The sequence below is a fragment of the Talpa occidentalis genome, unplaced genomic scaffold, assembly GCF_014898055.3.
Source record: "Talpa occidentalis isolate TD23 unplaced genomic scaffold, MPIMG_talOcc4v2.1 talOcc4.9, whole genome shotgun sequence".
Taxonomy (NCBI): Eukaryota; Metazoa; Chordata; class Mammalia; order Eulipotyphla; family Talpidae; genus Talpa; species Talpa occidentalis.
In genome coordinates, this window is record NW_023605305.1 from 109712133 (window position 1) to 109735893 (window position 23761).

Consider the following 23761-nt stretch of genomic DNA (forward strand, 5'->3'; position numbering starts at 1 on the left):
ACTTTCTGCACAGCTGTGCTCACCTGGAGTGGGGGGCCGGCTGGCTGGCGGTGGGGGAGGGAGAGGTGAGGATGGCAGAGGGGGCTTATTATTCATTGGATTAAATAGTTAGAGCCAAATAGCACAACAGAAGGAGGACTGTTGTTTTCTCTGAAAGTCTCCTGATCGTCAGCTGAGTGGCGGTGAGGTGCATTGGGCTGCCTGCCCTCAGGCCTGTGCATGGAGCTTAGACAATGCCTTCCTCTGTCCCTCTGACTCCCCTCAAGCCCTGGTGACACAGTTCCTTGGCCAAGGACTGACTGTGAGCGGCCCTCAATCTTCTGCCCTCTCATTCCCCCACAGGGCCCAGAGAGGCAAATATCAGTCTCTCCTTGCTTTGAGCATCTGTGAGAGGAGGTTGTACCCTCCAAAGCCCTCTCTCTCTGCTGTCTTAACTGCCCTCGGACTTTACAGGAATTATTCAATGATCTGTCTTCTAAACCAGGTAGAGACTAAACTACGGGCCGTGTGCCAGCACGTCTGTGTCTGCTTCACCCTGTGGTTCCGTTTGCTCCGTGTTCGTTACCTAATAGGTGCTCGATATATTTAAATTGTCCAGATTAACTGAGATAGGAGCTTCACAGTGGGTGTTGGCAGTGGTGGGAATTTTTTAATTTGATCAATTCCTCCTTGCCCGGGAGGGAAGGAATAACCGGGAAGTAAGTGAAGGCGAAGGGAGGGCTTACAGACCACAGACTAAGGTGGGCAGGCCCACCACCTGCAGCCCCTGGAAACCTGACCGCCAGCAAGAGCAGCAGCCTAGAAGACCTATCAGGTAAAGCGGTGGCATCTTCCCAGAATGCTCAGTGGCCTGGATGGACCAAGCCTCAGGAGAATTTCCTCCGATCTCCCCTGCCCTGACACCTGACAGATTCCACCCCCAGGAAAGCCTCTGCCTTGAACCAGGGCCTCACTTCCTTCCTGCTGTCTCACCTGGAGACTTGCCAGTGCCTGCCGCCACCTCCGGGTTCTGCTTCCAGAAGGGCCAGCTTCATCCCCTCATGGTCCCACCCTAACGGAGACAAAAGTCTTCTTTCATTCTCTTCAGCATGGCTGGCAATCTGGAGAAGGACCTGAGAACAACTAGGTAAGGAATTATAGATGGCTCACAGAAGTTCTGGCTAGTCAGGCTCCCGAAGCACCACCTCTGGCCTAGAGCACGTCCAGCTGGGAAGGCAGGTGCCCCTTGTAGGCCCCTGGCCTGGGTTTTGGCGGGGAAGGCTGGGCTAGTCGGGTGGGTCTGAGGCTGGGTTCTCTAAGGTCCTTAGCTGCATGGCAGGAGTGCAGCCCTGCCATTGACCATACACCGGTTCTGTAGTTCAGCCACATGGTCGTGCATGCAGCACCAGAGAGACCAAAGCTAAAGGCCACCAAGACCAGAGGTGGAGCTGAGCTCCCAGCGCATACCCTGAATGTCAGGGGCCAGCAGGGAAGCAAACACAGCTCGCCTCTCGGGGGAGGTGTGCGGCGTGCTTGAGTGACAGCAAGAAAAGAGAGCAGAGCAAAAAGCTTCCTTTCCTTCCCCCCCACTGCTAGTCCTCAGATGAATTGCTCAAGTCCTGCAAACCTGTCTGATAAAAATGTGAAATAAGACCACAGTAAACTGTCACCAGAGTTAGATGATCTTCATTTGCATTCCAGGACCATTGTCAAGAGGCAGGATCCGGAGGAGGTGAAGAGCCGGGCCTTGGTGTTAGATCACTGGAGAGGGTGTGACTGATTCATTGTATTAACCCGTCTCCCATCCTTTTCTTTATCTGTAAAAGGAGATAACATGATGACGTGTTAGGGCTGTGAAGAGGAATAAATGTGGAAATGTCTGAAAAAGACCTAGCACGCAGCAAGTGCTTAATAAATGGCAGCTCTGTGGTTATTATTTAGAGACCAAGATAAGATGGCTTTGCTAAAGCCTCTTGTTATGCCCCGCCCCCCAGTGGGACACCCCAGCCTCAGGAGAGCAGTCTCACACCCCCACCCCCAGGGAGAATGGTCCTACAAGAATGGGCCGCTGCTGGCCAGGTGGGCAGGCAGGCTTGCTGGCTGGGTCTTCAGCTGAACCCCTCCTGGTCACTGAGGTGGGCACCGATGGAGAAGGCTGATGGTTAAATTGAACCACGTAGACATAAATTATGAATCGGTGACCTTTCTTGGCTTAATTACTCCCACCACTGGGTGGTCTGGGCTCTGGCATGAGGCCCCGGGGGGCAAATGCTACTCCCAGTCAACGAGGCCCAGGGCGGCAGCCTCTGCTTTCATCCACCCTGGTGTGTGTAGCTATTTCTGTGGCAGGAGAATTTGCTCGCTGTGATGAAGGTCACATGCGGGGCCAGGGGCCAGGCCCCCCTTAGGGCTCTCCTAATCCTTTGACCTTTGCAGACTCACCTTATCCTTCTATTAAGCTTTACATCAGCATCAGTTCAGTTTCTTTAAAAAAAAAAAAAAAATGCACCTGAGGGCTATTAATAAGACTGTCATACTAACAGATTCGTGGGTTCTTGACAAAGACTTTCAGACCAAAAGCTTCATGTTCCATGAAGGGGCTTGAGGGGGGTTCTGTTAGTTTGCAGCCTCAAGAAGGGAGAATCCAAGAGGTTGACTTTTTAAATTGAAATTTTTAAACGTATACAAAAGTAGAGAGTAAAATGAAATCCCACAGACCCATGACCAGCTTCTGAAATTATCAACATTCTTCCAATCTTCCCCATCTGTTTATTTTCCTAAAGTTTTTTGAGCAAATCTCACATATTATAATGTATCATTTCACTTGTCAATCCCTCTGTATCACTTCTGATAACATCTCATACATACATGTATATATATCAGCCCAATAAAAGAAACAAAATAATAATTCTCTAATTTTACTTGATCTAAATTCAAGTTACTGAGTTGTCTAAAAAGTATCATTTTGTAGTTGGCTTACTTCTATTAGGATCCAAAGTGGTTGGTTTGTTTTTTTTTTTTTCCAAAGATTTTATTTATTTTTCCATACAAGAACTGGGGTGTAGGCCAGAGGTTGGAGGGGGTGAAAGGATTCACCAGAGACAGAGCAGGGAACAGAACAGGCAGACTGACCAAAGTACACTGCTGAGGGGAGCAGCGGGCGAATCAGGAGAGGTCGGCTGCGCCATGTGGGTAGCTCCCTGGCTGGGGATGGAACTCGTGCTGCAGATGCTGTGTATAGCCTCATAGGCTGCATCTTAACCCCCTGCGCCACCAGGGAGGCCCAAAGTGGTTGGTTTTTAATAATAGCTTCTGGCTTTCCCTATACAAGTGGGTGTCCCAATCGCATGACCTAGCGAACAGACAGCCAAGGGCAGTCATGAGTGTGGAATGGCAGTGGCGACTCGGTTCTATTTTCCAAAGATAAAACTTGAGCCCCAGGAAATTATTTTAGTCTTGGTTTTTTTGTGAGTGTGCGCTGGATCCTTGGGAGGACAGCTGTCCCTTTGGTGAGGTGGTGAACTCACCCTCTAGGTGAGTTCCCGTGTGATCACTGCAAACGGGCTGGGGCATTGCCAGCGCCTGTGTGCCACCCCAGCCTCAGAAGCCGTGGCTGCCTTCCTATCATGGACTTAGGAGCAGCACCTGTTCTGAGAAGAGAGCCTGGGAAACAGGCAAGGAAAGCTCCAGGCCAGATGCTGCAAGAGTTTACACAAGACAGTGTCTTAAGCCCTTTGTCAAGTGTGTGCTAAGAGCTGCAGATCCAGGCGAGAGAGCCAGAGTGTGCTGGGAATCAGGGGGAGCTTCCAGAAGAGACATTTTGAACTGGCCCTGTGGGTGCTGGGGTTCCCTAGGGGGACAGGAGTCAGATTTGAAACCAGAAACAGATACAGAAACCAGAGAGAAATCAAATATCATTATAGGAGAAGCTGAATTGAAGAAAACAACCTAGACCCAAGGCACAAAGGGGTTCCCTGTTCCTCATCCTGAATGATTTAAAATTAAATGCAACAAAGAAGCATGGAGGATGTAGACAATGGAACAAAACATTAAAGAAATAAGCATTAAAGAAATACCCAAGACTTTGTAAAATGTTACTGGAACAGGTCAGAGTTGCACTAACCTAATGGGAGAGATGGGTGGTGAGTAAATAACAAGAATAATATAATAGTGTATCATGCGGCAAGAAGTGCTGAGAAGAAAAATAAAGCAAGTTGAGAAACATGGGGTGCTTTTATTGGTAGGTGGTCAGAAAATATTTCTAAGGAGATAATGCTTGACCAGAATAAAGTGAGGGAGTAGGACATTTGATATTTATTCAGGAGCAGTAAATTCCAGATAGAGAGGCATGCACAGGCCATGAGGTGAGAATGTGCTGTGCTTAGAATGTTCTGAGAGCATCAAGCCACATCAATGTGGCTGCAGTGGATGATACAAAGGAGGGGGAAAAGGCCAAGTCAGGGAGGTTGTACAGCTGTGCTGACCAATATAATAGATGCTAGACACACATGGCAATTTAAATTTAGATGAATTAAAATGGGATAAAATTAAAAATTCAGTTTTTCAGCTGCTGTAGCCACATTTCAAGTATTGAACAGTCACACGTGGCTGCCATGTTGGCTAGCACGCATAGGGAACACTTTCATCATTGCAGAAAGTTCAACCCGACACATCTGATGTAGAGCCTTGTAAACCTCAGAGAGGATGCAGGATTTTATTCTTAGAGCCATGGAAACTTTTTTACTTTATTTTAGATGAAATAAAAGCTTTTAGATTTTATTCTAAGAACTGGGAGACTTGGCAAGAATGGTCATGATCTGATCTGTATTTTAAAGAATTATTCTGGCTGTATAGAGAATAAGGTATAGGAACAAGGATCAAAGTGGACAGATCAGTTAGGAGACTCCTGCAATAATCCAAGACAGAGTTGATGATGGTATAGACCAAAATGGTAGTGACAGAGATGGTGAAACTTAATTGGATTTTGGATGTGTTTAAAAGAGAACCAAAAGAAAGTCACTGATTGGATGTGGTGTGTATGACAGAGAGGGGTCAATAATGACTCTCAGGTTTTGGATCTGAGAAGCTGGGTGAATTGTGGTACCATGTGCTAAGCTGGAGATTCCTGTGGGGGGAGAAGTTTGTTGGTAGGGGTGAGGCTGGTAATGAAACCATGCATTCAGACAACAGACAGCATTTTTTTACGTCTGAGATACCCACTAGATATCCATGAAGAGATAAAAGGAGGCAATTGAATATTCAAGTTTGGATTATAAGGAAGAGGTAAGGGCTGGAGATAAAAGTCTGAGAGAGCTTCCCCAAAGCTGTGAAACTGGATGAGGTTATCCAGAAAGAGAATGAAGTAGAGAGAAGAAATCCGAGAAATAAATCTTGGGGCATCACCATTTAATTGTTGGGAGAAAGAGGATTCACAAAAGTAACTGGGAAGGAGCAGCCCTTGAGATAAGTGATGCCTTGGGAGGTCAAGTGAAAAAGTTGTTTCCAGAAATGCAGCTAAGAGGTCCAGTAAATAGACCTGAGCGCTAACCACTGCACTCGGTGGTCACTGGTGTAATGGATTGAAAAATGGTTCTGTACCCCCAAAATTCATAAGTTGAAGTTGTAAATCCCAGTTTGATGGTGTTTGGTGTTGAGGTCTACAAGAGATGATTAGGTTAAGATGAGGTCACAGGGGTGGGCCCCCCATGGGATGAGTGCCAGGAGGCCAGCTCTCATTAGGAACTGAATTGGCCAGTACCTGGCTTCTAGAACTGTGAGAAATGTTTGTTGTTTAAGTCGCTCAGTCTATGGTATTTGTTATTGCAACCTGAGCTCACTTAGATCACTGGGGACCCCGACAAAAGTTCTCTCTGGGGGTGATGCAGCAAGAAAATGTATGTCTCTCTCTGTCCCACCAGATAAGCGCTCCCATTTCCTTTCTTTTCCCTCTAAGCTTAATAAACCCTGATTTATTTTAGTTTGTTTTGTTTTGTTTTACATTCTCAAGGAAAAGAGCTTCACTGCAAGGAATCCTTTAGAATTGCTGGCCGCCAGATGTGGTGAAAGCAAGCTGGTGCCAGGCAGAATCACCAGATACTTGCGTCACAAGGACAGACGTGCTGACCTTTGGCCAGTCCCCCCTTCTACTCCCTGTAACTCTAGATCAACACCCCTGCCCTCTGCCAACGAGCAGGACCGTGGTCTTTCAGACACGAGTCCGCACCCTCCTCAATTTGTTGACAAATGAAACTACTTTCTTTCTCCTCAAACTGTTTCCCTTTATTGGCCAGGGAACGAGACCAGCTGGCAGGGGCGTGAGGGCCCTGGAAGGGGAGAGACAACTGCAGCGAGCACAAGAGTAAGTGAGGCTGTGGAGACACTGGTTAAGGTTGAGTTTTTCAGGGAGTTTGGCCTTGAAGGGGCACCGAGAAATGAGGCAATTGCCGGAGAAGATTGTGGTATCAGGGGAAGCCTTTATGTTGAAGATGAGAGATTCTGCAGCAGGTTTATATGCTGATAAGGGTGATCCAACAGGGAGGGGGACATGAGGAAAGAGGAGCGAAGGCAGGAGCATGACCTTGAGTGGGGGGTGGGTGTGAGAGCCAGTGCCCAGGTGGTTTGGCCTGGGATGGATGCGAGGACACGTCATGGTTTCTAACAGGAGGAGGCGGGCCCCACAGATTCAGTGTGCAGGTAGGTGGGTGGATATAGTTGTGGGACTCTAAATGCCCAGTGAAAGAGCATGTAGGTCACCACCTGAGAATGGCAGGAGGAGAGCCAAGAGGAGTTTGAGAGGAAAGGAGAAAGCACGAAGCTGTCCTCTCGGAGAGCAGGGGTGTGAATTAACTAGGCAAACATGGGAGCATGCCCGGCCGCACTGAGGGCTCACTTGAGGTTTGTGGTCATGAATTTAAAATGAGACAAATCAATAGGGGTGGGTATTTTTTCCATCTATGATTGCAGGTGAGAAGTAGGCAGAGAGATTTAATCAGGACTGGAAATTTGCCAGGCAAATACCAAGCATGAGAGGGGGCAAAATAGTCTGATTGTAATGATGCAGTGATTGGGTGACTGCATGTGGACATCTAAGCTGGGGAGCAGGGAGCAGGGGGATGGGGAGCAAGATGAAGCATCAGAATGACGTCACAGGTAGAGATGGATGGCCGCTAAGGCTAAGGTTAAGGGGGCAGGATTAGGGTGGTGAACAAGTCAAAGAACCAAAAGGCATGGTGGGGGGAGTGGTGGTGTTGGGGAGAGGGTGTTGTATGGGTATGGAAGTCACCAAGAATCATGACAGGTAGAAAGAATAACGGGTAATGAGGCAGTCAGCGAATGGGGGTCTTTAGGAGAACAGTAGATCATTGCAAAAAGGGAGGATCCTACATGGTGTAATCTATAGCCTGTCCTTCAAAGCAGCTGGAGAATCCTAGGGCAGAAGGAGATAAAATCATCTGAAATCAGCAGAGAGGGAAGAGGGCACAGATCCTGGGCCCCAGTCCAGACAGTGATGGGAGTGATCCAGGCAGATGAGGACTCTGATTTTACGGAGATTGTATTTCATTTGAGGAAGACAGATAAATAAATATGTGTGTGTGTGTGTGTGTGTGTGTGTGTGTGTGTATAAAATACTAGTATATAAGATATATATAAGATAAAATAGAAAATGTTTATCAATATTTTATTAAATAATATTAAGTATTAATATATAATATAAACATCAAAATCTTTTTTTAAATTTTATTTTTATATTCCCCATACAATTGCAACCCCCTTATTTTGACCCCAATCCCTCCCCTCCCCGCTCCCCCCACCCCCCATAGAGTGTCTCTGGTTCATAGTTTTTTGTTGATTTTGATTTTCACTTTCTTATAGTTATTCATTTTCTTGGTCCCTTATTTAAGTTTTCTAGATTCCTGCTATGAGTGAGACCATCCGGGATTTTTCTTTTTCTTTCTGGCTTATTTTGCTGAGCATGATCCCTTCCAGCGCCATCCATGTTGCTGCAAACTGCATGTGTTTATCTGTTTTGAATGCTGAGTAATATTCCATGGTGTATATGGACCACATCTTCTTGATCCAGTCATCTATTTTTGGGCATTTGTGTTGTTTCCAAAGCTTAGCTATTGTAAACAGTGCTGCTATAAACATAGGGGTGCAGGTGCTCTTTGGAATTGATAAACATCAAAATCTTAATAAATTAATATTTTTTAGCTAAATATACAAGATAATATCAAATCATAGCAAGCAAAAATGAAAAGGCTGATATTATTGATAATGTCCGGCCATGAAAGGAGGCTGGAGCTGTGTTAATGCAGGTGGTTTCAGGAGTGGGCCTTGGCGATCTGAGGTCCCAAGCAGAGGAAAATCGAGTGCAAAGACAAGTTTGAGCCTTGAGGCAAGATCAGGAAAAATCAGGGTTCCATAAGACTTTAGAGACTTGGCCCCAAACCTGAAAGAAGAATTTAGCAGAACAAAGCCTCCAGGAAATTAGGATCTGAACAGGAATTGTTTGTCCACAATGCCTAAGGATGGATTCAACTGAAAATAACATTCTAGAAGAATCACTGTGTGGCTCAGAAAAGCTATAGTATTCCGAATACCCGCTTTTTATAAAAGTTCCACTTTTTTTTGCCCATAACCAAATTCCTCTTCCTTTGTCTCAAATCGAAGAACATTTTTATTCTGTTTGCATTGTTGGCTGAACATTGCAACGTTGGATTTTCTCTCCCTTGTTCTCATTTTTTATTTTATTGTTATTCAGTGCAAAACAAAAAGCTGTGATCAGGAAAAGACAATAGAGATGGCTGGAGGAATATTATCAAAATAACCTCCCAGTAGTAGCGCTGCTTCTGCTCAGCCCTAAGACTTTCATATGCATATAAAGGCCAGAAATTTATCACAAATGGCAGAAAATTGCATGCCATTAATTTCAGTCTTTGGCTCCAACAGTTCACTCTCTAAGAGCAGTTGCTTCTAGGGTGTTCAAGAAAACAGAGCACATCAGAATGAAAGCTATTTTGCTTATCTGTTTCATATTTTAGAAGAATAGATTTCAGTCCGTTATCCAGAGAGATTTTGCTCCAAATCATTTAGAGTCAGTTTGCCTGCACAAGCCCTTGACTTCAGCTTGAAAACAAAAGCTCAGAAACTGTGGGTGAGGTTGGTGAAAAAGAATCTCTTGCAGGAACCAGATTAAGACAAGTGAAATCCCTTTCAAAATAAAGAATTTGAGAAGTGGAGGCTGAAAACAAAACTCAAAACCTTGGAATCATTACCCCACTACATAGTTGAGATTTGTTCATTCAGTCATGGTTTGAATTTCTCTAGTAAGGAGGAACTCATTACCTTTGAAGATGGCCTTTCTGTTTTGTTTTGGTGGGTTTTTTTAAAGATTTGTTTATTTATACAAGAACCAGCGTACAGGCCAGATGTGCGGGAGGGTGAGAGGATTCACCAGAGACAGAGCGGGGAACAGAACAGGCAGACTGACGAAACACACTGCTGAGAGGAGCAGCGGGTGAGACAGGAGAGGTCTGCTTTGCCATGTGAGATTCTCAGCGGCCGGCGGGGATCGAACCCGCGCTGCAGATGCTGCAGACAGCCTCATAGTGTGGCGCTCAACCGCCTGCACCACCAGGGAGACCTGGCCTTTCTGTCTTTTAAGTAGTTTCTCTGGGAGAAACTTCTTCTTGTGTAAGAGGCCAAGGGCATTCTCTGCTCCCTCCACCTACTAACCCCTGCTATCCTGGCAGCCTCTGGCTCGCAGCCATCTCCTGGATCCCAAGGCAACAGGCCATCTCCCTGGGCTCAGCATCTGTTATCACTTCTTTTTAGGATCATCACTTTCCAACACCTCTTTCTGCTGCTCCTAAAATCCAAAATGGTAAAACTCCAAGATTGCAACTCAGTTGGTCGTTGTGTTTAGAAAACAGGGGACTGAACTGATGGAGGCTAAGAGTAGAAAATTAGGGAAGGAGGCGTCACAAGGCCAGAAGCTGGAGGTGGGGGTAGAAATGATCAACATATTCATGAAACAAGCTACAGAAAAGTAAAAAATCCTTAGGTGCCAACCCTAGAAATAATTAATTTAACAACAGTTAACAATTCCACAAAGAAACGAACCCCGCCCAAAGCGAACAGCACTTTATCAATTAGCAATTTCTGCACTGGCAAGGGGCAACTCTCCTGCCCACCTGGACGGTGCAAGTCTTTCCCTCAGGGAAGGGGGAAGTTCCAGGTTTCCTACCCCACCCAAGGATTGTGGAGCTGAGCAGGGAGGAGTAGCTAGAGAGAAGACAGGGAGGAGGGAGAAAGGAAGATCAAGAAGACCTGGAGGAGGTACATGGAGCAGAGAGTCCTGTGATGAAACTTGAAAGAGACAGAGACATGGGTGAGAGATCCATGGGGAGGCTGACAGCGGCAGCCTCTATCTTGACTTGGGTTTTGATCCTGCTCTTTCCTTCCAGACTTGCCTAGAACCTTCTGTCCCTTTCCTATGGATCCCCATCAGAAGATACCTTAGCTTATGGCAAGCTTTTGAGCCTCAAAAGCTTTTAGGCCAACCCTGTTGGGCTGGGCATTTACCCATGAAGGGATGGCTAACTTTGTGTGTTTGACAGGAGACTATATTTTTCTCTTCTACCGCACACTAAATGTATTAAAGTTCCTTTCCATTGAATGTCTGATGCACTAGAGTATGTTTTTGTCTTGATGTGGCCGATGGCAGAACCATTTACAGCTTGCAGGTTTAGGAGTCCCGTAGTGCTCCTCACCCTGCCCTATAACATTTCTTTTCACCAACATTTTCCATTTGCAAAGCAGCAAGGGCAGCTCGCCTCCCAAGGCTGCAGCCTGGGACTCTGCAGGCATCTCTTTTACAAACCTGTCCCTTTGGGGGCTGCTCTTCTACCCACTTGTGTCTGTGCATGTGCCCTTTATTTCCCTCCCCCTTTTATAATAAACCTGCCCTTTTGCATATAACTAAACATCTCTGCCTCATGGGGAAGCTCACCGCCTACCAGTGAAAGGGGAGCTCTGATGAAACCCTTCTCAGAGGTAACCCAAGGACCCCATGGTCTGAACCCAACACCTCTCCAAACCGACATCAAGCCCCAAGGCCAAGCATTATACAAGCATGTGAATTTCTTAGGCTTTTTCAAGGAGGTCGTGAATCATTTTGAAAAGCTGATAAAAAGTCATATGAAAAAATGAGCGTACACATAAATATTGCATTCAATTTCATCAAACGTCCACCCTTCCTGAACCCCATGCGTGAATTGCACTGCCCCCCTGGGCTCAGACTCGGCTAAGGGGCCCTGCCTTAAACACAGCCCAGCCCACGCCCTCTGCAGTATTTCAAAAAGCTTTTCGATTAAGGCCTTAAAATGAGTCGTCGCACCCAGCCCTCCTTTCCATCAAACACACCTCACGTGAACTACGCGTCCCACACCAGGGCCTGTCACCGAGCAAGGTGAGGTCTCCATTCCTGGGGAGCTGGCAGCCCAGCAGGCAGGGAGCGAGGAAGCAAGTGCCTTCCACGATCGCCCCTACAATGACAGCACCGCGACAGGTGTGAGGAGACAGCGTGCGGAGCAGGGAGGCACTGCCAGACCTTGGGATTTCCAGGAAGACCTTTTGGAAGAGACTGCCGAGCCTGGAAAAAGTCTGATATTTTTATTTTTTTTTTTAAGAAATCCCCAGTTTGGTGCTGATTCAATAGGCCTAACCGGCCACACTCTCAGCACAAAACAACACCTCACAACAAAGACCCCCAGGTTCATCACTCTGGAGGCTGCCACCCCATCTCGTCACAATAAATACTCCAAGAACAATTCTCCTCACCTGCCCTTTGGGCTGTCTGCCCCCCAGGGTCTCGGTGAAGACTTCCCACAAGCAGCTGTACCTTCCCAATATCACAGGCCCCCAGGGAGGTAGCACTGGGGGGTAACTCCAGCTGCTAATGAAGAGATGGTTTTCTTCAAGTGAAAACAGGACATGGCCCGGGAACCCACGGGGTCTGAATAAGTACATCCTAATTAAACACTCCCTTCTGTTTCCCACCCATTTATTCAGTATTAAATGTGAATGAAGTTTGCTTCATGAAAGCCTTGGCTCGGACACATTCCTACGGAGTCACTAAGAAGTTACTTCTCCCCTGGTGCTTATTATCCCAGCTGGTGCTCTTTCCAAAATTGGGATGTTCATACAACCTTTGAAGGTGGAAAACAGTGCCTGTTCCTCTGGCTTCTTCTCAGACAGATGATGTGCCTGGGATTCTTCTCCAAAGGAGCCCTGTTCACATTCTCCTTGGCATGATCCTTTGCACTGATTAAACCCATTCCTCAGTGCAATAGCCACCAAATTAGTTTACACTTCGTGCCCACTGCGGCCAAAAGGAAGGCTGAGGAAATCCCTCCTTTGTTCTATTCCTGGCATAAAGCTAAGAGGAGATGCTGTCATTCCCCAGCGTAGCATAGGGCTGACTTGGGGAAGTTTCCAAGGCCTTGTAGTTCATTTCTTCATGGTTTGGTTTAATCACCTGTTCAGAAGCTTTGCAATTTTCTCTGAATATTAGATTCTTCGTAGAGCTTCTCTGAATATTAGACTCTTCATATTCAAGTGCATTTCAAAGCCCAGACAGGATATTTCTGGGCTGAACAGGCTTATTTAGGCAGGTTCCTTGGGCTAAGAGCATCAAGATCTGTCTGTGTTTTGCAGGGATCAAGACCCCAGCTGGGCAGGAGGCCACACAGAGGGTGAAGACAAAGAACTCAGGAGTCACGGCCCTCAGTCCTGTTTGCCAAGATGCCTAGTGTTTGGGTCCGTATGGCTGGTTTGGGCCAATAAGCTATAAACAAAAGAAACACGTGACACATCCCTGCTGGAACTTTCAACTGATGGTGTGAGAGCCTCCGGGGCATCTGAGCTGGTGGCAGCTCCATAAGCTAGGACCCCCGGGTGCCTACCAGGAGCAGACCTGCTCCTCGGAAGTATGGTCTGCAGACACGGCTGGCGTCACTGACCAGAGTCTCAAGGCCCAAGGCCTTGATCATCCCTAATCAAAATGAATGTAAATCCACATTTCAAAAAGTGTGTCTGATCATTTCTAATTTTATTTTTTACCAATGTCATGTCAGATCTGATTAGATCATTGCTGCCTGACTGCATAACGTGGCACATGCAGAACTCCTATCGGGAGCAGAAATGTCAGTGTTGCCTCTTGTTATTGCTTACTCAGGCTGATATTATTGGTGTTAAAACCACAGGAATCCTCTTAAGCCATTTGGCTATTTTATGAAAGCTATTTTAGTTAAAACTAGATAATATGATCTAACTCAATAAAAACTGAGAATTGCAGGAAAACAAAAAAAAAAAATATCTTAACAAAGGAGGTTACCAGGCTAACCCCTTCAGATGTGGGGCCCCCACTTCTGCCTCTGGGTCTCTCTGGAGTTCAGGACCATCCGACATGTGGGCCCAGTAAGGGCATGTATTAAATATTGGTAAGAATCATCTGCTTTTTCCTTTCCTTTTCTTTTTTTTTTAAAGCATGTCTATCACCTCTTATGAATTTTTTGGTTTTTTAGGGTACAGACCATGGGTGGGAATGTCACTGTGGGCTGCGTCCCATGAGGGGAAAATGTCCCTATTAATCTTCCTGGGATACTTTTACATTTGAACTTAGTCAAAAGGCCCAGAAGCGATTTTCCTGGGGTACTTTTGACAACTTTTTCTTTTCCTTGAAGCTACCGCTTTTGCCGCCAGCAGCCTCTTGAGGGCCATTCGAGCGGCTCCTCCTTAGAAGAGAGTTTCCTCTTTCTCTTGAAGACACTGTTTCCTGCCTCCTCGTGGTCACTGTTAGGTTTCTGCTCTAGAGGCACTGATATTTAGGGCTCATCCTGTGGGAGCCTACACTGTGTTTGATGAGAACAAACACACTTCCAAGGAAGTGGCTTACCCACCTGGCTACTCCTAATGTCTAAGATCCAGCTCTGAGGCAGGTAAGGGCCCAACACCTGGCTCTCTGGGAAAGAATCAAAGTGTGATTTTCAGCCTTTGTCAGTTTCCATGATGTAAATATTGCTCCCAGGCTGATTTGAATCTCCCGAGGACTTGCTGGGCAGCACTCCTGGCGATCTGACAGTTGCCTCCCTGGAGCCAGTATGAAGTCAGCAGCACTTTGCTCCAAAAAGTCCTTCCTGACCGCTGCTCCTCTCTCTTGTCCAAGACTGGGTAAGAATCACCCTACCTGAGTCAATACCCCTTAGAGGCAGAACTATAGCATGCTGCTTATTCAGGGTCTGTGTGGTAGGCAGCATAATCCTGCGTCAAAGCTGCCCATGTCTGAATCCTCAAAATTGGCAAACTGTTCCATTACCAATCAGCTGACCTTGTGGTGGGGAGATTATCCTGGATTATTGGGGTGGGTTGGCTATAATCACTCTCATCCTAATAAATACAGGAGAGAGCAGAGGGATCCAAGAGATGAAATGTAAAAGACTTGTTCAGAGTAGATGGTGGGGCCATGGCGGAGGGGACACGGCAGCCTCTAGCAGCTGGAAAAGCCAAGAAATAAGATTCTCCCTTTGGGTTGCCAGAAAAAGAACACAGCCTTGCCAACACCTTGATTTTAATGAGATTGATTTAGCGAGACCCATTTTGAACGTCTGACCTCTGGGACTATTGTTAAGGGAAAATACAGTCCCAGAGATAGTTAGACAAATGGTTTATTAGATAACCAGAGTGAGGATTTGAACCCAGAAGTCCAAGAAATTTACTCTGAGAGAACTGTTCCAGTGAACACAAGCTGGAATTTAGCTTCTATTAGTAGTGAGTCATTGATATTAAGGGTGCCATTATTCTTAATAGGAGGGGCCGCTAAGTCTAAATTGTCCTGATCTAAAGATATGTGATGCTGGAGGAAGGCAAGGCAGAAGTTAATTATTTTCCCTTGCTAATAATAATAAACACACTGCAGAGATGCAAAGGCTGGGTGTCCATTGTTAAATCTTGTTTTTATCGGAAAAGACTAACTTTACCTTTAGATTCCTGTGTACAGGATGGAGCCTGAAGCTGGCCTTGCTAGACTGAGGTAGGTCCCCAGAACATTTTACAATATGTTTACACGATAAAATAATAAATCTGTGTTGTTTTAAATAACTACGTGTATGACACTTTGTAATAGCAGTCATAGAAAACTAATATAATCTGTTTCTTCCTCTAGATTACTGGCTCACAATTTTGGCTGCACAACATTGGAATCACTAAGAATATTTAAAAATTACAAATCACATACAGTGTTGTAAACCAGTGTTACCTCTTTTAAGAATGAGCTAATTTTGGGCCTCCCTGGTGTCACAAGGGGTTGCGCACCACACTATGAAGGTGTCTGCAGCCTCTGCAGCACAAGTTCGATCCCTGGCCGGCCAGGGGGAAACCCACATGGCGCTGCAGACCTCTCCTGTCTCACCCACTGCTCCCCTCAGCTGTGTATCTCCCTGTTCTGCTCCCCACTCTGTCTCTGGTGGATCCTCTCACCCTCCTAGACCCCAGCATCCAGCTGTGGGGTCAGCACAGAGTAGTGAAATATTAAATGAATAGACAGCTCAGTTCTCAATAAACAGGAACCTTCCAAGCAAGAGTGATGGCAGGCATAAACTGATCATTTCAGAAAGATCTAAGATGATGATTTTCAATTTTTTTTAAGTACAGTAAGTTCATTCTGAAAGTTGTCAGTTGGTTCTTGGAAGCTGGAGATGTCAAGCAAAATGACATATAAGGAAACAAATTTTACCGGGAGCTAATTGCTATAAACAAGAGTTAAGATTCTATGCACATCTCTGGCCACAAAAACACCACCAAGCCTGTAAGTGAGGACCTAAAACACTTCCAATGTTAAGCAATCATTTGTAGTCATTCACTCGTTTTCCAAACTGTTTACTCCCGTTCAAGATCATGCGTGCTCGGGAAGCTCGGGGCACCCATGTGGACAGGCCTCTCCCAGGGCAGGGAGCAGGGCAGGGAGCATGGCCTCGCCCACGCTCACGCAGACCGGGACTGAGACAGGCTAATAACCCAACTTCACATCTCTGGGGTGTGGGAGGAAACAGTGCACTTGGAGAAAACCCATGTAGACTCAGCACAACAAGCAAATTCAACAAGCAAATTCCTGGCCCCGGCCAGGAATCAGGTTTCTCTCATCAATGTTATCACAAAATGATGTTGAACAAAACAAGATTATTCAAGGACCTTCTGTAGAGGAGCTTTTTCTTTTGACTGAAGTCTAACGTGGAGCTTGGCTAAGCAAGACAGATAACAGGCACTGAGAGACACAGCCTCGGCCCTGGCCTCTGGGCCCCTCCGCGGGTGGTAGCTCAGTTCTGACAGGAACAAAGTAAAGTGAGCACAGGAGAGGAGTCTTATAGAAGAGCGGACAGAAGGAACTTCCACAGGATGCCAGACACGCGAGGGCCAGGGCAAGAGCCAGCAAGGTGGCAGCATGATCCACAGTGAGTGTCAGTTTGAGGGGCTACAGATGAACAGCAGAGCACATTCACCCTAGTCCGGGGCCAGGCCTCACCAGACCAGATAGACCCAGCATAGAGTGAACCAGGGTCCCGGTGCAGAGGTGAGGCTGGAGGCAGGGAGGGCAATAGAGACTCGAGACCCAACATCAGACGAGTCAAGAGGGAATGGAATCCCACCCATTTTCCACCCAAGGTGGCTCCATTCATGTCCCACTCAATCCCAAAGTCAAGTCCAGGAAAAGAGAGTCTTGCTCCCCTAACTTGGGATCCATGCTGTCCTTGGTTGGGGGAGGACACATCACCTCTACCTACAGTTCTGTCAAAGCTGTACCCATTAGGAAGTAGATAAACCTCCCAAAGAAAAGATAAGTGCTCAATTCCACTCCTAGGAATCTACCCAAAGGACACAAAAGCATGAATTCACAAGAACACCGACACCCCTATGTTTATTGCAGCACTATTTACAATGATTAAGCTATGGAAACAACCCAAATGCCCAAATATACATGACTGGATCAAGAACATGTGGTATATATACACAATAGACTGTTACTCAGTGATCAAAAATGATAAACTCATGCCATTTGCACCAACATGGATGGAGCTGGGCGGGATCATGCTCAGTGAAATAAGGCAGAAAGAAAAAGAAAAATATCAGATGTACAGGCTCCAAATAAGGGATCAGGGAAAAACAAGAAATCAACAGGCAAAACAACTATAAACCAGAGACATTCTGCAGGGCAGGAGAAGAAAGTCTGATCAAAACAGGGGTGGGAAAAGCACAAGGGACTATGGGGATGGTTCATGGGTGAATGGATGGTGGGAATTTCACAGGGACTATACCCGAGATGAAAATGCATACATTGTACAAAAATGAAAATTGATGTAAAAAATATATAAAAGAAAAGAAGAAATAAAAGAAGTGGAGGGAGAGGGAAAAAAGGAAAACATAGGTGCTGACAGGAATGACCAGCAAAAACCACGTTTGCAGAGACAGTAAGTGCTAAGGACCCGTGTGAGCCCAGGGAGGGCTCACGAGATGGGGCATTCGTATCCCCCAGCCTGGTGCCTGGGGACAGAGGCGCGGGCACAGGGCCAGACCAGCGGCAGCCAGGGGTGAGGGCCACTTGGCTCCCTGCCCACCACCCCCCCAGGACAGAATTGGGGTTGGTCGGTCAGGAGCAGCAGTGAGGAGTCAGGCAAGACAGCAGGACGTGGGAGTCAAGTCCCCAACACCAGGTAACCCTGCTGATCCTCCGACCCTGTTTGAAGCAGCTGAGTTTGTTTGCCACAATAAAGAACTTCAACAACAGCAATTTATTGTCCCACAGTACTGGGGGCTAGAAGTCCAAAATCAAGGTGCCGGTCGCTTCTGTGGACTGAGGAAGGCTCTGTTCCAAGTGTCTCCTCTTGGCTGGGAGGCGGCGAGCTTCTTCCTGTCTCTTCACATCCTCTCCCTTCTGTATCTCTGTGTCCAAATCTCCCCAGGGCACCAGTCATATTGGATTACAGCCACCCTAACAGCCTCATTTTAACTTGATTGCATTCATAAAGACCTTATTTTCAAATAAGGTCACATGCTGAGGTACTGGGGGATTAGGAATTCAACAAATGAATTTGGGGGTGGGATGCAATTTGACCCATAACAGCCCCCTACTTGGTGCCAACAGAAAATTCTGTTGTGTGTGTCCTGGATCAGAGGCAGGACTGCACACACAGTTACTCCCAGCAGCTGTGTGCCTGGCACTGAATTCCAGCCCTGACAGAACTCACAAGCTGGTGAGGGAGAAAGACTTACAAATGGATGGTTCTGCAAGCATTTGGTGGCATGGTGGATGCAGTTTAACATGGTGGTGACCAGCCCAGGATCTGCCATCTGTCTGCTTTCAAATTCTGGCTCTGCCACTTAAAGCTGTGTGACCCGAAGCAAGTTGCCCAGGCTCTCCCTGGGCTTGTTGTCTTGTCTATAAAGTAGGCATCATGATAGTAACTGCTGCATTGGCTTCCATGAGCATTCATGCAGTAATGACCCTGAAGATGCTAGCAAATGCTATGGATACATGTTTGTTAAATAAAACCATTGAAGGTGAACCTGGGGCCAAGACAGCGCGGAGAAGAGATACCTGACGCAGTCAGGTGCTTCCTGGAGGTGTGTAGTGTGGCGAGATGGGGGTTAGGGGGGCTTCCCAGAGGGCGTCAGAGGAGTTCTGGGGGTGATGGGATGGGGCTTAGGTACCTCTGGAATGAGGAGGCACAGAAAGGAAGGTGGGGCCGGCTCAGCCACACAGTGAGTTCTCAGAAGGGGAAATGTTGACAGAAAAGGCACAACCCCCTCTTCTTACCTTCAGGAGTAGGCTGGGCCTCTCTCCTGTTAAGACGCAGGCCAGATACAAGATTTCAATTCAGTTCCTGTGGCTACCAAGTGTTCACTGAGTTGCCTCTGCCAATCAATCTGTGTCCACCCAAAGGGTTAAAAGGTAGATACCAGCGAACTGAGACTGATTGGAAACCCCACTTTCCTCTAGCCCTATCCCAGCATTACTCCACCACCATAATTTTTTTTTTTAAAGATTTATTTATTTATTTGTACAAGCACTGGGTACAGTCAGAAGGGCGGGAGGGTGAGAGAATTCACCTGAGACAGAGCGGGGAACAGAACAGGCAGACTGACGAAATACACTGCTGAGGGGAGCAGCGGGCGTGGCAGGAGAGGTCTGTCATGCCATGTGGGACCCTCCCCGGTGGCCGTGGCCGGGGATCGAACCAGCGCTGCAGAGGCTGTGGGCAGTTTCCCAGCCCAGCACTCAACCATTGCGCCACCAGGGGAGGCCCTCCCACCATAATTGTTTTTAATCACCTCAGGGGTCTACAGTCCCGCAGTCACTTCTAAATAAACTGCAGTTTGAAAAATTGTCTGATCCCTGGGGCGTGGTAAAGAAAAGCGGCTGATTGCTGAACTGCGAAGGGAATCCCCTTCCAGGCTTGCAAGCGCTAAGGAGCACCTTTGCTGACAGGTGGGGAGAGGCCCCCGGGCACTTGCGTCAGAGACGCAGAAGGGGCAACCCCCATGGAAAAGGCTTCTCTCTGGGCCTACAATTGAAGCCAGAGCTGGCACTGACCAGGCCTCTCCCAGGCTCTTGGTGCACTGCAGACAGAGCACGATTTCCTCTCCTTCCCTAAGTGCTGACGAGTATCGACACGGCCCCGCGATCTCTCATCATTTCCGTCGCCTGGTGGTTTAGAATGAGTTTCTTCCTTGTGTAACAAGCGAGATCTGGAAGTAGGTTAACAGCGACAGTGGCCCCCATCGGGCCTCCACCCATTACTTACGAGGCAACACCCTGGGACGGGCCTGCCAGCGGGGATGCTCCCTCCTGAGATGCCGCCTGGACTACAGGCCTTCACGAAGCTGCTGCGCAGTGAATAAGAAAATTAGATTCTTGCAGCTCGGCACTGTTGCCGAAGACTTGCCTATTGACTCATTGAAACTACAACAGAGCAGTCCATTAAGTGGCTTCGACAGGAACCAGTCTCCGGGGAGTTTGTGAGTTTGTGTGGGATTCAGATTTGCCAGCCCACTGAGCCCCCCAAGTGTGGTGCTGCTTGCTGTCTCCTGGCCATTCACCCCAGGCAGGAGCAGACGCCACAGCAGAGAGTGAGTGGAATCGCGTTACAGCAATGATGCCAACCGTGACTGGGCTTAGCACTACTCTCCTTTGCTGGAAACTTCTCAAGAGACTGGGGTGTGTCTTTTGTTTATCCCAAAGCAAGATTCTGCCCTGACTCCTGTTCTCACCAAAGTGGATTCAAGGCTGGGGCAGAAACTTCTGAGCTGGAAGAAAAGCAAATAGCCCAGCTTCCTGAAAGCCGCAGAGGGGAGGTGGCCAAGACAGCAGTGACAGGAAATAACGGTCACTTCACTTACTGACCCTCCCTAGGGTACACGCTGTGTTGAGCACAACCCCCCTGGGAAGGCTGTTGTTCAAGAACCCCAGTCACAAGCACCCTTCTCTTCTGAGAAGGGACCTGGAGGGGGCCAGGCAGCCGTGCCCAAACCCCAGCTGAGGCCGCAGGGGTTGGGCTGGCTGGCTGGAGGCTCCTCTGCATTTTGTTCCAGTGCAGGCCCATTAGTATTTGTTCATTTAATCTCCACAGCAACCCTCAGGGGTAGAATTATTATTCCCAAGTTACACATGAAGACGCACAAACAGAATCAAGGGGTTTGATGAAAGCTGGTACACAGCACAGCTTGGACCCCCACCAAGCTCTGCCTGCCTGCCAAGTGGGTGTGCTCAAGTTTCTCCCCCAAAACTCATCTAGGGGGAGCCTACACACCATTCTGATCACTGAGGTTTATAAAAACACAGACTCATGTCTCCCTGAGGGTTGCCTGGAGCTCTGGGCTTTCTCTGCTGGCCAAGGAAGCTAATCTCCCTGAGGGTGTGGGCCACTATTGTGTCTGTTCTAGTCAAAAAACAAATTTGGCTTATAGCCAAATTGCATGCTTTAAGAATTACTAGTAACACATTATTTGCAACCCTCTTCACAGCTGATTATACCATGTGCCTCAGTGGCTCTCAAAGAAGTGGCCCATGGGAAGCAGGTTTCTGGCCCCCACCCAGAAGCCTGTGTGCTAAGCCAAATTTCCCAGAGATTCTGAAGCCAACTAGACCACAGGCCTCTTTCTAGAGCAAACTGGGTCTTCTCTATCAGTGTGGGTAGGAAGGGAAGACGCTAATATAGGGGCAAGAGTACTGGGTTCTGATCTCAGTCACTGCTCCTCCTCAATATGGCCTCAGGTTGAGCTCTCTGGCCTCAGTTTCCCCCAGAGTACTTGGCCAAATGACTTCTGAGACTCCTTCTGCCTCTAAGGGGCTTCAGAGGCAGAGCCCCAGCCCAGTCCATCAGAAGTGACAGTGTGTGCCTTCCCAGGGACAGAGGAGGAGGGCGCTGAGCGGCAGAGGAGGGAGGACAGTCAAGGACACACGTGGCGCCATCCCCTAAGCAAGGCCCCTGTACAGGGCTGAGCAGCTGAGTCGCGTGGACCTGGATTCCCAGAACTGAGCGCAGCCCAGCCAAGGAAGTGCTCGGGGCCTCCCTCCTGCAGACAGAGTTCAGGCAAGGAGATTCCAGACTAGAGATGCCCCGATATTTCTGAGTTTGGGGGTTGCTAGATGTATCTGGATTTTGGGTGTCCCCTGTGCTTGACTATGGCCATTGAAGAATTCAAAGCCACCTCTAGGCAGAGCAAAGCAAAGATTAGAGAAATCATACCTGGGAAGAGGCTCAGGCAGGCAGAATCCATGGAAGGAGAGGCGAGGCACTCCTGGCTGCTCACTCTGTCCCTTTCTGGGGTTCACCGGGGCAGGCACTCCTGGGGTGTTGGTTCATCGGTGAAGCCAGGAGTTTCCACTGTGTAGTTTGCTCAGTCCCAGCAGCAGATGGGGTGGGGCTCTGCCTTCTCTCCTCTGGACGGTACTTGGCTCTCTGGGCTCTGACAGGTGCTTCCCGGGGGCCTTGGTATTGTTGGCCATTGAAGTCTCTTTAGGCCTCACCCTCCCAGCTCTCACTGCCTGCCGCTGGGAAGGGATTCGTGCAGGGACACCCCTGGCGGGAGACAGCTGTCCTTGCCCTGACACTGACAGTGTGTGACCTTTCCTGGGTCCCTTCACCTCTTTGGTTTTCAGGGCCAGCCACGCCATCAAACATCAAAAATACCAGAGGCCCCTCCTTGCTCATCATTCCCACCCTGCGTCTTACAGATGCCCATCACAGCCCCCCGCTATTGAAGATAGGCCCCCGCTGCTCCACAAACCAAAGGGGAATGAAGACCGATGGAGGGAGCTGCCACGAGCCTCCGCTCGAGACAAACACCACGCCAAAGCTCAGAATTACCTCTCATACTTCTGTAGACGCTTAAAATTAATGTGCCGTTACCCTCAACAGCCTGTTCCTGATGCCGCAGCCGAAATCACTTTGCTCCCAAAGTAACATTAGGAGGGTAAAGCACAGCAGCAGCTGTGCCTGTGAAAATGACTTCGTGTGGAAGCAAGATTGCCTTCATACTGTTGCGAATCTGAGCTGCAAAGAAACCAGGAGGCAGAGACAGAGGGGGACGGGGGGTAGCTAGACACTCACTGTAGTTCCGTGGCCTCGTGCTGTTGTGGGGCAGCCCCGATACAAAACGGGGTGCCAGACTGTGGGTCCTCACCGTGCGCTTAAAAGGACTTATCAATACTCTACTGTCCACACGAAAGGTTAATTAAAGGTTTATTTACAAGGGAAGGGGAGATGAGGAAATGTACAACTCAGGGAGAAAAGTGGGAGACAAAGTTTTATTTTATTTTTTTAAGATTTATTTTTATTTATTTATTTTATTTATTTATAGAAGCACGGGGTATAGTCAGAAGCGCGGGAGGGTGAGAGAATCCACCAGAGCCAGAGCGGGGAGCAGAGCAGGCAGAAGGACCGAAGTACACTGCTGAGGGGAGCAGCGGGCGGCAGGAGAGGTCTGCGTGCCATGCGGGACCCTCCTCCTGTGGCCGGGGAGCAGCCGGGGATCGAACCGGCGCTGCAGAGGCTGCGGACAGCTTCGCAACCCAGCGCTCAACCACTGCACCACCGGGGAGGCCCTGGAGACAAAGTTTTAAATGCGTCCTACCCGATCCGCCGATCTGGAATCCCAAATGGCCTCTGAGAGCTGGCCGCAAGCCAGGAGCCGTGAGGCCAGGAGGTGAGCGAGGGAGAGAGAGACCCCAAGGTCCACGTGTCTGGTTTTTATACCCAACCTGGCTGCTTAACTCCACCCTCAGGTCCCAGCCACCCTCCCTTTGGTGGTGACGGGATTCGTCTTTCCCAATATCCTGATGGCTTTGGTCTGGAGTGGGGGAGGTGTCCACACAGCCTGCATGGGATTAGCTCAGAACATCCTTTCCCCCTAACAGCACCCCCCCCCCCCGGGCTCCTTAACCTTCTGGGGAACTGCGCTGCATCCTGTCCTGTCCCGTCCATCTGACCCCTGCTGGGGGCCAGAGCTACCAAAAGACAGGAGATCTCTCTGCCACTGGACATCCTCTCCCGAGGAGCCCCGGCAGGCAGGAGCCCCAGCAGGGCCGAGTCTTACAGGGAATAGACGGGAGGCAGAAATGAATGAGCGCCATCCCTCCAGATTGTAGCCTTAAACCATGTCTTGTTCCCATTCCTGCCCCAGGGGCTACCTGCAAGGCCCAGCTGGCGGAAGCAGAGCCCAGCGAAGT